Source organism: Anser anser (assembly GCF_964211835.1).
Source record: "Anser anser genome assembly, chromosome: 3".
In the NCBI taxonomy this organism is placed as follows: domain Eukaryota; kingdom Metazoa; phylum Chordata; class Aves; order Anseriformes; family Anatidae; genus Anser; species Anser anser.
Genome location: NC_139722.1, coordinates 123,098,818 through 123,115,137, shown reverse-complemented (window position 1 = coordinate 123,115,137; position 16,320 = coordinate 123,098,818). Strand labels below are relative to the sequence as shown.

Below are 16,320 nucleotides of genomic sequence, written 5' to 3'. Positions count from 1 at the left end.
CAGGAGACATGAAGGATGGCTTGCCCCATCCCTCCGCCCCTTTTGTGTGGGGGTTAGGTGTGTAACCGGCTTAGCGTTCGCGTGTTTACCGCTGCCCCCCGCGTAGAGCCGGGCTGGGCCCTCAGGGGCTCGGGAGGCCGGCGGGCTCCACCCCACCCGCCGGGGCCGGGGCTCGAACCCGCGGCTCCCGCTGCCGGGCGGCCACCAGAGGGCGCCGGGCCCCCAGGCACGGCCGGGATGGCGGCAACGGGCCTGAGGCGGCCGGGGGGCTGCGGCCGGGGGGCCCGGGGGGGCCTGGGCAAGGGGAGCCTGCGGGCAGTCCTCTCAGCCCCCAGGGCGATAGCCCGCAGGCTGCGTATATTCCTTAGAGCCCCTTCTTGGCACGCTGGGGTGCTTTAAAGCTGAGCGGGTTCGTGTACAAATCAATTCGGAACTGGGAAACCGTCGCTTCCCTTATGTATACGTCCCTCCTGCCGTACCAGTTTTCCAGCTGGGAAGGCTGGCAGGCAGACGGCTTCAAGGCGGCTGCCAATGCTGATTCATGACCCAACCCACAAAGGATATTAATACGGTACCATAAGAACATTTTCCCCTCGAAGACAATGAGTGTGTAATTTCTGTGATGCAAGTGGAGGTCAGTCTGATGCTGCTCTCTTGCCAGTAAGTTATACAATAAGTTTATAAGCGTACTAGCTGGACGGAGCCAAAACCTCAGAATCCCTTTCAAAGCCAGGTTTTTACCCCATTTGGTTTACTGCAAGCCCATGGTTTCTGGCCAGCTACAGTCATACTATAAATTCATTTTATTCTGCAACTTTAGAAGGCACTGTAAGGTTTAAGAATATTTTTTTTCCAGTTGTCACGTTTCTAAATACGCTCTCTTTTTGCCATATCCAGTGCCAAAAAGCACAGCTTAGGAATGTAGTAGGAACATAGGAACTGCCACAAGAGTCCATCTTGTCAGTCTCCTGTCTCTGTCGGCTGCTGGTGCCAGATGCAAATTCTTGAAGTAACTACGTAAAAGAAGTTCTCCTAAAAGAAATACTGAGGCGTGGCAGGAGGGAAGGAAAATAAGAGTGCCTGGAAAGGAGAGACTGGCAGAAAGGCATTTTTTTTTTTTTTTCCCTCTCCTTTTAAACATTACTATTATTTTTTCCAGCTATTTACGGATTTATTTCATAGTACTCAAGGCTGATTTTCTTTTTTTCCTTCCTTTGCTGAGTAGCCCTCAACTGTGCCACACGCAGGCAGCAGCAGCAGCAAAAACGGAGGAGGGAGCTTCTTGCTTTCTGTTTCAGGCGGGGAAGTGAAGGGCTTTAAAAGGTGACAATGATTTGCCCAAGATCATAGGAAGATGCAGCAGATCATTTAACAGAGGCAGCCGTGAGGATGCCTCGTGGAGCACCGTGTTGGAAAGCAGTATATGTGGAATATCCTCACGGCAAGTTCATCTAGCCTGTCTAATGGCTAGTTATTGTTTGAAATGCTTGTATGAAAGCACAGCACGGTGTGTGAGCGCTGGAAAATTCAACGGTACAAGGGAGTTATTTAGCTTATGCCCTTGAGATTAATCACAGGCTCAGTAACTTACCTCCAGAGCAGTATCTTTCTGCTGTAATGTGACTTGCTCAGACAGCAGCTGAGCAGCCAAGGACTAGGCGGTTTGCAAAAATCACGATGTCAAATATTTCGGTGTCAAACCATTTCGATGTTGAGTGGAATCCACAGTTTGCATCGTGCAGCTTTGCAGCCGAGGAAGCAGCAGTACCCCCTCGCTGCATTGGCTAATATGCTGGAAAGCTGTGTTTGTTATCGCCCTTGGGAGCCTGTCTTGGTTCAGCGACAACGAGGTACGACAGGGAGAAAGCTGGAGCAGGTATAGATCTCGGGGGCACCACTGTGAGTTGTGAACGTTCCCGCTGATGTCTGTGGAATTGTTTTCTGTGCAGCAAATCGGAGTGAAAAACACTCCAGATGTTTGGTGTTGAGGATTGCGATCTGATCTTTTAGTGGGTTCGTTAGCTGGCCGAAGGGGGCTCTCACTAACTGCGTTTCCTGATGCTTTCACATGCAGGAAGCTTACTGCAGAGTTAAGAGGAGCATACTCCATGTAAAAGCATACAGAAAATGCAGTGGATTAGAAGAGCCTTGTGTATAGAAGTTACTAACCCTGTGATGGATCATATTCATAAAGGATTTCAGGAATCAACATATTCCTCATTCGAGAATCTTTCCATCCTTACCAGTAAGTGTATTGGATGAAGGCCATCATTAATTTAAATGAATGTCTCACGCTTATGTCTGAAGCTTATCCAACACGGACCTCGTTCACTGACAATGAAAATAAATGCTTTTTTCTTCTGTTCGCTGCTGCTCTGTGTGGCATGGGCCACCTACATAAATGGACAGATTTTTTCCCCTACGCACGTCCCCCCAAAATGTCGCCCTAAATGATCGAGGGAGGGAAAAAAAGGACATTTCACATACATAAAATATGTAATTAAAATGATGAATTATTGTAAGATAGAATATTAGCCTTTTGACATTTTAATCTGAGCAGGAGAGAGCGAGAGAGTGCATTCGGAGCCGCTCAATTAAATTTAGAATTTTTTCCCCTCCATTGTTATGAATAAATAGAAAGATTCTGTAGCAGTCTGCGGAATTATTAATTGCAAGTACTGTAGAAGGTGCATGCACCGTATCATGAAATGGAGTATCATTGTTAGTGACTATATTTCTTGGTAATTAAGGCCCAGACTAATGATGCAAGTTTTCTTCAGCATGATTTTCATCTGATTATGAGGCTGCTTCATTAAGAGCACTCAGACTAACGAGCTGTAGCTGTAATAAAGTAATTTTCTGTCTTGTGCTCTGATTGATAAAGAGTTTCTATAGCTAAAAGGAATTGAAAATATAATTATAATTAGAAATGGTTGAATAAAGTTATTACAGGATTGCTGAAGGGTAGTGCAATTGACACCATAATGTTTTTTGGAAGTGTGCATCTTAAAATTAGACTTTATAAAGGGAAGGGAAGGAAAAAAAAAAAAAAAGCAACCCACAACCCCAAACCTTCTATGCTAATAAATGGGCAGAATGTTGCTGCTTCTATAAAATGAACTGTTAGATTAAAGTAAAATGAGGTTTTCCCACATTGTTCAGAACAAGAAAAACATATGCAGGAAGAATGCTGTTGCCTTTCTTCCCAGCATTCCTCTTAAGTGAAGTAAAGCTTATGAAAATGCTTTTTACTCCATTTATAAAAATTTTCATGCTGCCATATGTTGCAAAAAAGATCTTTTTGATTAAGCTGATGTGTTTTGAAGCATACAGTATAATTTTGGAGTTTCCCTTTAAAAATGTGCAAAGAGTTATGTGAGTCTTTTCTATATATTTGCATATATTAGCTATTGGTCTTTAAATACATTTTAGAACGTAGAGGTTTTCCTTTCCTTCAGCCTTTTTTTTATAAATCTCTGTGTATTGGCCAATATCAAAATATAACTGGGTCAAATATAGGGTCTCTCTTTTGTCTCAAGGGGAGGCAAATCAACTTTTTTATCCCAGAAACCATATTCTTTTTTATGATGTTCATATTATAAACAGCACAAACTCCGTTAGAGCAATCCTTTGTGCGTTTGTCATAGGATATATATGCTGTATTGATATAAAAATCTATAATAAGGGTTTTATTTAGAATTAGCTGATGCACTTTAGTACTCAGAAGTTGTTTGACTTATTTAATTTGGAGGCTTCTCCTATTGCTGCATCTCCCTCTTTGGAAGTCATGCATATATTTTAAAGCTATGGTTATGCACATTTGGTTATGTAAATCTGTCCTATGCAGACTCAAAGGAACTTTATTGTATTGGCTTGAACCTAACAGTAGATCATCTAGATGTATATTTATGCTAATTAACTTAAAGCCAGCATTTTGCATTGATTGTTCAGTCATAATGCTTTTTGGAAGATTTTTAGAATTTTTGAAAATCATTCTTAACACATTATACGGTGATAAAAGTGTGTTATTGGAATACCATTAGCAGGAATGAAAAAAGAGCAGAATTTTATTGGTTGTTCATTGAAAATGTTAGCTGTGATTAGTTACATAATCCTACATTAACCTGTAAATTAAAATTCCTTGGTGCAATTTGATGGCTGATTTAATTTTGTCTTTCTTTGTTTGCCGCAGGCTAATTCCATTATGAATTCTTTATACAGCCTTTTCCCTCAATGATTAGCAGCTTCTACTCAAGTTCTGATTACTATTGTACACTTAGCACTACATAAAGCTGGGGATTAATATTCCCCTGAAGAATTGTTGCTATGGATCTGCTCTATTCCTTCTAAGAGATGTTTCTGCAGCTTCAATTGTCCATAAATTATGATCTCTAGTGAATTATCAGTGGGAGTGAACTAAGCTTAACAAGCTGAAGAGAGCACTCTAGTTCTGAAAGAAAAAGGGAGAGAGAGATAAAAAGATTCTCAATTATTAATTGCGAGGTTTCCATAATACAGAAACGGTGATATTTTCCCTATCTTCATTCCTGTGAGCACGTAAGAAAGCTGGGTGAGTCAGAAACACACAAGTCCTAACCCCCTCCAGCACTTAGAGTTAAAACTACTGGAGGATCTTAATTATGGGTAGGCGGAGGTGGAAGAGCAGCCGCATCACGTTGGGTTTTAAGTTGGCGTTTTGGCTCTTCTCGTCTCTGTTTCACCATCTCTGTCCTCCTGGTTGAGTTTTCGGTCTGTCAATAGCACGATTAGTAGCCTGGCTCAACTGCCTTTAAAATATAGGTGGGATTAATAGGGGATTTAATTGCAGATGTCTGAAGATCTTTCATATTTGGAGAGGTTTTATGAAGAGACAGTTATTCTAGTTGAAATTTGTGAGCACTTTGCTCTGCTCCCATCTGTTGCCCTTTGTTAGGGTTTTAAAGTCGTATTTCTCCTACTGATTCATGGCTGTTTTGCTTCCCCTCCCTTGAAAAATCTGTTTTGAAGGCTGGACTGCAGCGTTATTCTTTCTTGCTGGGTTTGTGATCTTTTCCTACTTGTGACGATCGTGTCCTTCTGCTTTCCAGCCGCAAGCCAAACAAGCTCTTGCTCAAACTTCAGGCTGCGGAGGGTCAGGGATAAAGACAGCTGCCGACACGACTTTGAGTGTACCTCCTTCTCAGAGAAGTCCTCGGGTGGCACAGAGCTGGCTCCATGAGAACTGTGCTTGGCTTCAGCTGTGCAGGAGAGAAAGGGGAGGTATCGACCTTCCATCACTGACCAGCAGATGCAGGGCTACCCTGGATTCACTCAAGGTATTGCATCAGAGCATCTTTGTCTGTTCCACACCAAAAGGAACATAAAATCAGTTATTCATCATACTTCGCCTTGCTTTCAGACACTGCAATGGCTGTAGCTTCAGCTAGACCTGAGGTTTGTTTGAGGCTGTCGTGGGTATTTTTGTAAATACCCGTCTTTGGTATTTTTATAAAAATACCCTTTGGTATTTTTCCAGATGTTCTTTAACTGGTTGCTGAAGAACTGGCGGACGGCATCTGCTAAGCTTCCTCGTGCATTGTGGTGCACTGTCTGTTGTGGTAGAGCATATTTAGCAACACAAAGTGAGAAGGAGTCGGTGACTCTAGGAGTTTCTGCACTTTCTTGAGGGTTGGCAAGTAACCTGCCCTAGCCCACAGATGTTGTTCAGGCAATGGAGCCAACAGTGTTCTGGTGTTCCAGCCCTATTCCAAGAAAAAAAAAAAAGTAACTTCTAAAGTGTGACTAATAGAAGGTTTTTTTTTTTTTGTCTCTTTCAAAGCCCCGCTTGATAACATTCAACAAAATTTGTATATGCGTTAAATTAAAACAAGGGACTGAGTCCGACTGGTGTTTTGTGCTTGCAGCCAGTGATGGAAAGAACAAAGGTGGGTTAGTTAAATTAGCAGATCTGGATTCTTTGCTCTGCACAGTCCACTTCCTGCTGCTTACTGAAGCTGCTGGAGATTCCCATCAAACAATTCCCTGTGGAGCCACAGTGTTGCCTATTGTCTTAGACCATAGCACAACCAACAGAAAATGACGTATATGGAGCAGTCAGGACTTTGATTATCCCCAAATGCTAGATGTTGTAGCTGGGAAAGTTGAGGCAAAGTTGGAGTAGTCCTGCAGAAGGGCCAAAACCCCCTCAAAATTTGTGATTTTTTTTTTCTTCCTTTACCACCTATACATTCTCTGCAGCACTCAGCAGCTCGCTGCAATGGCGAATTTGAGCTTATAGTTTACACTCTGACTGTCATGTTGAATAACCACTAAGATTATTCTTGAAAAATCTGATCTTTTTTTCTCTCATCCTACTCTGTTGTCTGCATGGCATCCTTTTTGCTATCTGTCTCTCTCTGATCTTCCTTCTTTGTCCCTTCTCATTTCTGTTGTGGGACAACCAGAACCATGCACAGCTCTCCAGACATGGATGTATTATGGGTTTTAAGTCATAATCACTTGATCTTGCATTTATTGTCAATTTAGTGCCCAGTCACCTAGTGTTGAACAAGTCCTCGTCATTGTCTTTGGGTAGGAGGACCCTAACATTTGGCCTCATCTGCAGACAACGGTTCTTCCGTCAGTCCTGCTAAATTGACAGTGATGGTAATAGGCTGAAGTTCCTTCTTACACGTTGGTTACTCCTGTTAGCTGGTGTTAAGGGTCACAGAGGTTGCTACAGTGGGGGTCTTAACTTCTGCCCCAGGCAGAGTCCTGTCAGTGGAATTATTTACTCACAACAGTTGCATACTAGGCTGTGATGGCGGCTACCTTCCCCTCCCCCCCCCCCGCCCTCCCCTCCCTTTAACTTGGGTGTTGTTTACCACCAGTTGGTTTTCCTGACTTCTCGATTTTCCAGCAGAGATCCTAGTTCTAGGATCTGCTCTAAAGTTCACCTTGCATGTCACTGGTCAAACCATCAGGGAACAGGGAACTGAAACAGTCACTGCTCTTATTCCTTTTGTTGTTTTGTTTTGTTTAGTTGGCTGGAGCTGGCTGTGCACCAACCTGAATTCAGTAGGACTTTTACCGTGATTCAGACCAACAGGAGAACTTGGTTTCAGTTCAGGTTTGGTTCCTTGTCAGAGATGAGCCATATAAGTCCTCAGTCTCTGATCAGCCCCCTCCAGTCATCCACATCGGAGTGCCTGATGTGTCTCCGATGTTATTTCTGCCTTTCTTCCATTCCCTAAGTGCCAGCTTCTCTCTCCCTCTGCTCTGTCGCATTCAGTGGACTAATTGGTGAAAGAGGGCAGCAGAGATCCTTTTTATTAATGCATCTGCCTCAGCTATGAAGAGGAAAGCTCCTAACCAGTGAGCAGCCCAAAGCAGCACACTGTGGAGCTGCCCACGCTAACTCCAGGAGAGGAGGTACAAGGATGAAGAATGGTGCAGCACAGAGCAGAGGTGCTTGTGTGTGTGTGTCTGTAAAGCTGTGTTAGCACAAAGCTAGGCCTCCCCTTTGTTACTCTGCCACTTCTCAACTGGTTAAGGAAAGGCCTCAGAATGATATTGATGTTATAGGTAATAGCAAATGTGACACAGCTGCAGGGTGCATGAAGGTCTAGGATGCCTGTGCACTTTTTCTATAGGCAGACCAGCCTCTGTACTTATAGAAACAATGTTCAGTAGCTGTTAGTGGACCTTTCCAACCTGAAAGGTTCACTGAATGTGAAGGTGACGCAAAGTAGTCTCCTTTAATTCGATTCATTCTGCCATTGAATACAGAATCCACGAAAAGCTGGGCTGGAAGCAGTGTGTTATGGCAATGCAGGTAGGACAGGTGATTCCTGTGGCACGTTCGTCCACAGGAGGGACCCTCTGAGGGCCACGCGGTGGTGGAAGCTGCGTAGCTCCTCAGGGTGATCTGTGCCTATGCTTCCCTGCATCTGCTCAGTTCTTAGCTCTTGCAAATGAGGCTTAAGCCTCGCTGCAATCCCATCTCAGTGTTTTGTGCTGGTGCATCCACTCTGGACAAGCAGAAATGCTTCTCTTGCACCATGCCGGTGTTGTGTACTGCATGAATGCCTTTCTTTTTTTTCTTTTTTCTTTTATTTTTCAGTCCGTCGTTTCTTCCTTACACTAAACAATCTGGTTATTTCAGTCTCTCCCTGTAGGTTTTGTCTTCTAGATTGACCATTTTTGTTTCTCTCCGGGCTGCTTTCTGCTAGCTCCACTTCTTTCTTGCAATGGCTACAGGGCTTGTTTGGAGCCTGATGGGCACTGAGGAGAGCGGAGTAGTTCCTCTGTGTGATTTGCAGGCTGTATGCCCTGTTTATATATCCCAGTATTATGTTTTCTTTTTGTCTCAACAGCAGAGCCATGTTGACTCTGATCCAGTAGCCCCTAAACCTGTTTCTGGGGAACTGCTGTTTAGCCGCATGCTTCCTGTGTTTGAGCAGTTCAGTACTCCAACTCTCCAGTTGGAGTATTTACTGTATGCTTTTCTTGCTTGTCTCTGTTTAATTTTTCCCCATTCTTTTCGGGTCTGTTTCTCCGATTTGTCAAGATCATTTGAACCGTCTTCCTTCAGGTCTCTGCTACTGTGAAGCGTGCTAAACTTTGCGCAAACCAGTGTTATGTTTTTGCTCTTCCTTGGTTTTAAATTGGGCTGTCAAATTGTAATTCCTCCTCTTACACCATGAGCAGCTGACGTACATTGCTCCGCGGATCCTATTGTCCATGTAACCTTAAATGAAAATGTTTCCTCCTTTGGCGATGGCTTTACTTCTGCCCATTGGAAATAAACCTGGAATTTCAGGGCCGGGGGTAATTTGTCGCATTTAATCTGTCTTGCTTAATTCACTGTTTTGTTTGTTTCTAAGTCAGATTGTGGTGACAGTGTGGCATTTTTCATTAAGCCTGTATCTTCTTTCAGGAAATTCAGGTGACAGTGGAAAGTGGCTCCCTAGAAAACTTCATCCTCGCCCATGCCTGACTTCCCCAGATGTTTTTTAGCTCAGAGGAGAGATTTACTTCATCTTCCCTCCCTTCCTGGCCTCCTCTCTAGCAATGGCAATACTTCATGAGGTATCTAGACATCAGAGATACATCTTGCAACTTCCTAGCTGAGCTCTTGAAAACATTTAAGCAATATGACACAACAGGCAGTGCATTTCTCAGCAATCATTGCACATCTCACATAGCCATGAAGGGCATCAGCCAAAGCACTGTAAGTGGCTACCAGATGTTTGAGTGCAAGAGAAGGGCAGACTGGCTGTGGAGAACAGTAATAGAGACAGGAAAGTAAGAGGATAGAGGCAGCGTGGATGAGAAGATTTACGGAGTGTTTTAGAAATAAATACACTGTCAACAGCTCATCACATGTCCCATTCATGCGTTTACTGAACTCTGCTGAAGTAGATGTTTAGTTAAGGAAAAGGAACTTTTTCAGATCAGTTGGTAAACCGCTGACATATTTGTTTCTGGCCATAAAGTTGTTTGTAGCAGGGTGGAATGTAATACTTGATTCAAAGATTTATGGCAGGGATGAATTTACTGGTCAACTAGATATTATAGCATATTTTCACGTTCATAATCTGAGGATTATGGAAATGAAACATCTAAATTTGAAACATCTAAATTTTGATCCTGAAGCTGTGTGGGCTTTATAAATGACCTGTTTGGCATAGAGATGTTTATCCCAGAGCACCTTTGTCAGAATAGTCCTGTTGCATCTGTTTCCCCATAGCCTGCTTAGCACAAAAGTGCGTGCTGCTTTTTGTGGAATGGTTCTTTTAATGGAAAATGGCTGATCTGGAGTGAGTGAACATTTTTATGTTGGTATCTTTCCAAGATTTGTAGATTCAGTAGCTCCTGAGCTTCTCAGCAGCAGCCCTGATGACCAGAAACCTAAATTCTGATGGCTGTGGACTTAGTACTAACCCAGTGATGAAAACAGGCAAGGGGCCAAAAGTCCTATGTGAATATTTGCAATTCTTGTTAACCTCAGTGGAGCATAGCACACATTAAAATTACTTTGGGCCCTCACCATCTTTTCAATTAAATTACTTACCTGTAATGGCTGCATATTAAATGTTAATGTCCTCTGTTCCTTTTTACTGGATGCTGTTTACCACCTATTATCTTTCTTCAGTTTTCAGCTTTTTGTTTCTATTTTCATGTTTAAAGATAAACTAAGTGACAAACAGAATCTCGACAGAAATGCCAACAGAATAAAAGCAGCCGTACTGCTTCAGACCAAGGGTCTGCTGCAAATCCAGCATCCCATTTCCAATGGTAGCTGTAAATGGATGCTTAGAGAAGATTAAACATGCACAATGCTGTCTTTCCAAATCTCTCCCAGCCCTCTAGTACTTTCAGACCAAAGGATTTTCTGTACCTGGTGTGGTATTTCTAATTATTAGCCCCCAACAGATCTCTCTTCCAGGTGCTTGTCTAGCTTCTATCTTGAAACCTTGTAAATATTCTCTAGTGCCAACATGCTTCCTAGAGGGGGTCCACAGCTGGCTCTTCATACAATGGGGGTGTCAGACCTCGTTTGGTTTGGTTTGAATTTGTTCCCACCAGCTTGATTTGATGACCCTTTGTTGTAGTTCTTCAGGCTATGTGCAGTTCTTTAGATTTCTATCACCTCTGAAGTAATTTCTCTTCCCAGATTAAAGAGTTGCAACCTGTTCTTTGTGTATGTGTGTGGAAATACTGCTCTGATTGCAAGCGTGCGTGGGTGAAATTTAGCTTTCTGACTGGGGTGATTTATCATCCTTTGACTATGTGCGACTCTGCTGCCACAAAGGAGGTAGCTGAACCCCCCAGGTTTGGTTCATCCACATGGAGATACGGTCTGAGCAACTCCGTTCTGCAATCCGTCAGGCGTTTGTGTGCTTTTTCTTAACTGTTCACAAGAGTTGCTGTTGGTCATCTCTCCAGAGCAGAAGCTGAATATTGTGTTTCTGCTGCATTCCTACTTTGTGCTGGTGTAGAGAGATGAATTGTGGACAGGTAGCTCTTGAGCTGATACAAATCAGCGTGGTTGCATTGACTTCAGAAAAGTCGTATAGCTAGGTTAGTGAAGTCTTTTGACATGTCCGAGAATTGCTTAGTTCCTTGTCATAAAAGTAAAGTGTGTGCCCAACTGTGTGTCTTCCAAAGAATGATGCTGAATGGGGGGTTATGCAGTAAACCATCTCCACAATACGATATTCCTTCTGCTATGTTTCAGTATATGCAGCAGTTGAAACGTGTACACGTGCATTGTTGTTATTATAACCACCAGTGAACTCGTCTCCCCAGCTGGAGCCCAGATATACAAGATAAATTTAATTGGGCATACTTTCAGCTGGAGAATTTGGGCCTTCTTCAGGCTTCTCAGGTAAAGCAGCGTGGTTTGGGCTGTTGTTATCTCTTGCTTCTCCCTTGGGCTATGCAAAGTCAAATACTGTAAACTGATAAACATTATTCTGACACTGCTAACACTTGTGTAAACTCTGGTGCCGTTCCCTTCTTAACACCTCCCACTTCCTTGCATCCGCGTAAATTCTGTGTCCCAGCATGGTGCTCAAAGGTCCGATACGGATCACGTACCGTTCCCATACAATGAACGCTTTCTTTCCATCTTTGCTGGACTCTTGAACTCTTTTGCTTTACTTCTGTTCAGCGCTGAAACTCAGGCCCGCTTGCTAGTGATTTATTGTGTATTCAGGGTTTTGGGGGATTTACATTTTCCAACTTCCCTTGAAGGCATTTGTGTTGCTTCAGAGGGATACGGTGGTTGGCTTTTATGCAGAATAACTCCGTTTGCCATAATTTGACTTCCAAGTTCAGCAAATATGCTTACCTTCTTCATATAATTATTAGTAGTGCCAGCAGCATTTTGGGCCTGAGAAACAATAAAAGGCAAGTTTCTATTTAAAAGCATAATGGTTTTGCTTTGGTTTTTCTTTGCTCTGGAAAGAGAAAAATCTATGTGTTTGGCCCTGGTGGTTCATTGGCAATATAGATTGAAGTTCGGCTTTTCCTTATTACTTACCTGATTGGAAGATGCCCTTTCCCTTCTACTCAAGGTCTAGGCAAGACGGGAGATCCCACTCTTCTCCCCCATACATCAGCATTAAGGATCAGCCTTTTTTTTTTTTTGATCATTTCTGGGAATATTTATGAAGAGATTCCATCCTTTGGTTTAAAGTCCTGCTTCTTTCTTCCCCTCCTCTTTTGTCCCCCCTCTAAATCTGTTTCCAGTTTAATGAAAATTGTTGTTTAGCCTTTGGTTCAGGGACCCCAAAATACTTTCAAGGGATTCCCATTGTTGTTTGTTTTCAACATGAATCCAACAGCACTGAACCTGAAAAACATGTTGCTCTAACTTGGTTTCAAACCCTAGAAGGTTTAAGTCCTGGGGAAGATGTCTTCCTACATTAAAGGCTGAAGAAGTCAGAGGTTGGGGTGTTACCGTTGCACATCAGGCTCCTCTTCAATGCGTGGTTAGTGGTAATTTTCCTAACTGAAATAGGAAGTAACTGTTGTAATATGAAATGTTACTGTTGGTTACTGTTTGGAATTGATTTTTTTTCTTTGACAATTTGTTTTCCTAAATATCTGGCATCTTGTAAGCATGAAAAGATTTAAAGTATGATCTCGAAGTTTTTTGTGGTTTTCTTCTGGATTTTTCAAGAGCATCTTTCCTATTTGAAAGGTGCAGCCCCTTGAATTAAACATAGGAGAAGTGAACGGTTGGAGCTGCATGTTCCCTGGTGCTTGTTTCCACAGTTCCATCTCTAGTTTGGGACCTGTTGCCTTTCTTTCATTATTATCAGCCTGAGAACTTGGATGTTTTGCTGTCCGGGACTGGGGGTGCTATACTGCTTATATCCTGCTGATAACCGTGGCAAACAGCACAGTTTGGAGACCTTGCCAAGTCATAATTCCTTGTCGCTCCCCTCACAGGGGCAGGAAAGAATATAAGCTGGCCTGCTACATTAGAAGAATTTTCATGCAATAATTTGAAGTGTCCAGGCCACAGAACACAAAGCCAGAGGCAGGATTAGTGAAACTGGATGCAGTTCCTAAATACTCCAATTTTAACAGCAAATAATTTCCAAGCAGTCCCTTTCATCCGAAGAACACCTAGCTAGAAAGTGCAGGTAAGAGCCATCCTTTTTTTTCTCATTCCCTTTCCTCCTCCTTGAGGAGGCTGAAGCACACCTTGTTTCAATTTGCCACTGAGATGAAGCCATTAGAACATGATTCTGCCTCTGTGATGGTTCACCAACTGTAGTAAAAGTAGCTTTCTTCAGCCTCCTGTCTCAAGCAAACGGAAAGATCTCTTTAGGATGTAATGTCAGTTTGTTTTATTTTGCTCTAACATCCTCTGGCCCAAAGTGAATATCTAAAATCCATCAGACAGTACCACTTGTAATATTTTTGAGTAAAGCTGTTGAACTTAAGCTCCTGTAAAACCTATACAGCAGTTTCTTTCTTTTAGTATCATTGTTGCATGCTATCATTTTAATTGTAATATTCTTTCATGCAAGGCTTTTAAGGATTACTTCTTGAAAGGTGCTGGAAAGGTGAAAATGATAATTAAATCTTATCTCAAGTGTAATTTTATGGTTATATAGTACTATTCCCCAGAACTGGGGTTTTGAAATTGTTGTGGGCTGTGAGCAAATCTCTAGGGTATAACTCAGAAGGAAGTGCTAAAACACAACTCTTTAGCCCAATTATTTTTATGTCTGCATTGGAAGGAATTTCCAGCTTCTGGAACTTGTTTGATCATTTCACGGGTGTCGTTAAGTAATTATTTTAAAAGAAATGTTCCTATCCTTTAAATATTGCTTTGTTTGTCACTGATTGTTGGAAGCTAGAGAGTTGAAAGGATTCTGTCTGAATTCCCAGAACCAAAACATATGTATGTGCTCAAGGAGGCAACTGAAATGTCCCATGCAGTGACTTCAGTCCAGAGCCTTTCGGTATATTTTTTTTCGGTATTAGTTAGAATTATTTTATTTCTGAGACAAGATTATTCCAAGCTATCCCGAAAGAGGAATGGTAATCCATTTCTGTAGTTATTGAAGTATTTGTAAGGCTGTATGAAATTCAGATGGTAGTTTAGGCTGAGAAGGACAAAATTTAAAAGAAGTTTAAAGGAAATGCTTCAGTGTTCATCTAAACTAAACTTTTTCTTTACTTTTAAAAACATTTTTCATTCTTAAAATAATATTGTTTTTAAAACACTTTTGGAACAATACTACATTTTTCATTCCAACCCCAAAAAAGATCTTATTTATTCATTTTTGCTGAGAAAAGGAAATTTGATTTCTGATCACCCTGAATCTGTGTAGTTTAAAGCTTTCTTTCATATTCATGTAGCTGTAGTTAAATCTGCAAGGTTAGATCAGGGGGAGAATCAGAGGACGTTGCCTCTGCAGAAGCTTCTCACAGCATGGAGCTTGCTTCAGGTAAGTTAGTTTGTTAGTTCAAGCCTGCAGCCAGCTGGGTCTTGAGCCAAACCTACCTCGGAGCCCAGCCACCCCGTAGCCCTGGCAGTGTCGCTTCCCTGTGGGTGTTCTCTTTGAGCTGCATTCAACGTTCACGATGAAGCTCGAGCTCCTTCCTGCGTGCTATCTGCAAGGCAGCTTAAAAGTGGAAATTAAATGTATGCATCCACATCTCCCGGTACTGATGTAAGCCGAAGGTACGGGTGGAAGAGCTGCTGTCTTGCTGCAAAGTGACTGTCCAGGACCTGGCCAAGTTGTGTAGTGAATCTCAGACCCTGGTCAAGAAATAATAGCCTGCAGAAGCTTCAGACAAGTGTCCCTGCAGGCTCGTCCCTGTTGGGAGCAGGGGGCAAGGGTGTGCTTTGGAAGGGTTCTGACTGCATGCTGCTAAAAGGTGTAGAGTATGTGCCTGTTTGGGAGCTCTGCTCCCAGGTGGAAGTTTATGTAGAGAGGCAAGAAAATGGGAATGGTTCCTTACACTGCTCCCATGCATGCTTTGTGCAGATGAGAGGAGGCAAACTGAATGTTTCTGTTAATCATACCTAAACCTGCATATTATTACATCTTCATCAACAACTTCTGTGAAATGTCATTTCTTTTATAACTTTTTACTTTTCTTCTTTGTACGTATCAAACATGACTATCCTTACTGTCGAAGTCCTTTACAAATCTAGGTTTAATTTTTTTAAAGAGATTTAAAAAAAATAAATTGTATGGCTAAGTCTTATCTTTTAAAACTTCCTGATAAAATATAGGTCTAGACAGGGGTTGGTTATGTAGGTTATTGGCCATATTTCTTTTCTCTTTCAACCTTTGCAACCTCATAATTGCATGACTTCTCCCTGACATTAACGAGAGTTACACATTCGTAAGGAGAAAAGAGCACATTCCCACCCTCTTGCTTTACAAACGTATCCAGTAGATAATATGAAAGGCTTTCTATCCCTAATGATTTTTTTCTAATGTTTGTTTTAAAAAGTGTTCCTCTGCAGGGGGTTGATCCAAAGCCCATTGAAGTCAGTGGGAATTTTTCCATAGAATTCAATGAACTTTGGATCTGGTCCTCAGATAGCTCCGGGAGGTAGCCTTCTCATTTTTTGCAGCTGTCCTTGGGGGCGTTGGAGGAGAGCTGCCGCGCTGCCGAGTCCATACAGCGTGGAGCATGCTATTGATTATAAAGCAGAACTCCTGCAAAATTTCAGCTGAAGGGGGGTGGGAGGTTCTGCCTAATAATCAATAGCACAATATGGCACTATATCAAGGAATTGGCTTTTTAACAAACACATTTAAAGCAACAAAGGCGACTAGATGGTTTTCATTTAAAGGGCAAACTCCCCTTTATTCTTGGGATTCCACGCAGATTAGCCCTGGTATGTCCTAGAACAGTGTACTGAACATATTACTGATGCTTTCTGTTCTCTTTGCAAAAGCAGCACACAGAGTACCTGCCTTGCTAAATGCAGTGAATGAGTTTTATAAGTTTGCTTTGTAAACACAAAGGTACCCTGCTCAGCAGGTTGCATGTGAGAGATCTTAAAGTCAGAAACCAAGTAGTTTTGAGGGAAGCAAATTGAAGATGGTGATCCTGTAGAATAATAACTGTCTTCCAGTTCTGCATCCTCACAGCATCCAGTATTATGAGTCCTCTTTCACTCTGGTTTTTGTACGTATCTATTCTATTGCTTATATGTTAAATATTTACTTAACTGTTGTAGGAATCCACCTTCACAAGGACAGGCAGTCCGTGTGTACCCTTGGGCTTCTTGGCAGCTCCTGCACACCTTTCCATCAAAGCAGATCTGTAAAAGTTTGGATGGAGTGCCTG

At 42.3% G+C, this 16,320-nt stretch overlaps 1 protein-coding gene across 1 annotated transcript in view; it reads left to right on the top strand.

The window, feature by feature from the left end:
• MEIS1 (Meis homeobox 1) overlaps positions 1-16,320 on the top strand; it is a 435,557-nt gene that overhangs the window by 88,304 nt on the left and 330,933 nt on the right. The window contains exon 5 of the mRNA XM_083828210.1: positions 5,088-5,315. The gene's annotated coding sequence lies outside the window, so the exon portion shown is untranslated. The remainder of the gene's footprint in view (positions 1-5,087; positions 5,316-16,320) is intronic.